Genomic DNA, 2752 nt, shown 5'->3' on the forward strand with positions numbered 1-2752 from the left:
AATTTTATCTCTATTTTTATTATCTTTAATTTTTAAATAAAACAAATATTAAAAATATTTTGTCTCAAAAGAAAGGTATCAGAAAATGGCATAATATTTTCAATCTCATGTGTGTAATATAAGCTTCCTAGATAGGTTCTTTATAGTGGGGATCTATCAAGCAAGCATCACAATCAGGCAATGCCCCAAAGCTAGGCTACAATGGGTGTATTGGTCTTCAAAGAAGATTCCATAGATAGAACTATATAATTATTATAATTATATGCATTATTATGTAGCATTATATTCTTAGGTCTAATATTGATGGACACCCTTCACCAGCTGCTGAATCTATCATTGGGGCCAAGACTTGAATTTTTCTTTCTTTGTGCCTGCCATTACTCTCTGCTTTGTTTCCATCATGCAAGGACTCTACATACTTCAACTTATGAGAAGATATCAATGAAATCTGTCAACTCTTTTCTTTAAAAAAAAAAAAAGAAAAATATTTTAATTAGCTGATGCCACTTAGGACTACTGATTTGCTTGAGGTGATGACAAGGACGGATTGCCAACCAAAAGAATAAAATCATTTTCATATCAAAAGCTCAAATTTATCTTAGGTTAAATTATGTAAATGGAGATTTAAGTTATATATATATATATATAAACCAGAGTATAATGATGATTATATTCTTCAGTATAATTTTTAGTAGTTGTGCAACAAACATTATCCTCAAAGAAATGCTAGTTCATACTTTTTATATATATATAAAAAAAATACCACACCAATAGTTGCAACTTTATTTGTGTGGATGTCCCAAAATATTTTCTTTTATTAGTTGAATTAATATACAACAACAATTTAAGCCTTTTCCTAATCAATAGATTGGGTTAGCATACTTTATAAATCTTGAAAATTTGATCATATATAGTCCACACAACATCATTGACTATTCACTTGAGAGACAATACAATAATATATTACAGGAAGTTAAGTACATGATGTCACTATCCTCACCAAGCTATGGGAATTAGAGGACGTATATACAAATAAAAATAGCTTCCCAAAACTTAATAAATTAGAAACATAGGGGATATGATAGGAGATAGGACAGACACAAGAGAACCATTAGAATACTATTAAAATTTATTGATTTTTATTATCATTTTTAGCTATGAATTTAATTTTTTATTTGATAATTCAATAACAATTTTAAAATTTTAATTAATAATTAAAAAATGATAAATTCTAATGAATTTTTAGTATTTTTTAAAATAGAAAATTTCAATTCATCCGTCTTTGCTTCGATTAATATATAAAACATTACGACACAAATTGGATCAAAACCAGTGTTGATTATTCTCCTTTTTCTCTTGCAATCAGCCGGCGATCATTATTCTGAGAGGATCTAATACAATTGATTTAATAAAATAATGTCAACTGGTTTACTATATAAGGAGTTTTAATAACCTGTTTACTGGGGTATATTCCAAAAATGGATCTAATACAATTTTTCATAGAGGAATATTAGAGGCTAGTAGATTTTGTGATTTGTAACTATTAATTAATTATTAATAATATTTTTAATAGTGTGAGATTATATTTAATAATATAAAATTACTCACTTTTCTTTTACTAATTAACTACTGACCAAATTTTAATAAAAGTGTTGGTCCTAAATTTCTCTTTCTTGGGTTTGCCACTTGTACCATAGTTGTTACGCCACCAAATCGAATTAATAAATTTGTTAAAATTTAAAATTCAATTAATTTTAATTAATTTTAAAATTTTAGATTTTAAATAATTAAAAAATAAAACAAAAATACATCTAAAAAATAAAAAAAGTTATTCATCTTTTTTAATGTTTCAGTGTTCTTTCTTCGTCTCCGTCTCTACTCCTCCTTTAGAGTTAGGGGTGGCAATGGATAGGAATGGTTTGAACCCAATTATAATTCTATCAACGGGTTAAATTTGTTACTAAAATTCAACCATACCTTACCCACGGATTGAAAGTAACCCAACCTTAACCCAAACCTCGGTCAAGCCACTTGCGAATATCTTACTCTACCCGTAGATTTTCACAAATATGCAATGTTATTATATAACCAAATGAACTTTTCCATAAATAAAAAAGTCAATACAAACAATATAATTATTTCACAAACAATACAATCGTTCTTTAAACAACATAACCATCAATTATTCAATTCTACATAAAAATTTTTACTTAAATTAATAATACAAACATAAATAAAATATTTTAATATGATGTATTTATATATTACTAAAATAAAATTAATTTTTATATAAACAAAAATATTAAATTATTAATTAATGATTTTGTTTAATCAATAAAGATGTTAAGCGCAAGTTCATCGTCGCACCAAGAATATCCCACTCTCTCCTTGATTCTGCTATCTCTGTTGACTCTGTGATTACAAATTTGAGTTGTTGGTGGCAGGGACGCCACGCCAATTGCTCATACAATTACTAATTGAAATTTCTTCGAACCGAACATAATTTCAATCATATGATTGTTTGAATTTTAATAATTTTTTTTCTTTGGTTCAATATCTTTATTTTATTTTTTTATTTTGCCAAAAATTTACAATATGGTGATTATACTTTAACTTTCTATAATTATGATTATTGAATTTCACTGCTAGAATTTCTTTCAGCTGAATTTTATTAATGATGAGAATTCGAGTTTGTAAAGGTTCAATTTTGTATTTTCAAATATCTCAAGCGCATCATGTATTTGTTTCTTCG

This window comes from Arachis ipaensis, chromosome B07, assembly GCF_000816755.2.
Source record: "Arachis ipaensis cultivar K30076 chromosome B07, Araip1.1, whole genome shotgun sequence".
NCBI classification, from domain to species: Eukaryota; Viridiplantae; Streptophyta; class Magnoliopsida; order Fabales; family Fabaceae; genus Arachis; species Arachis ipaensis.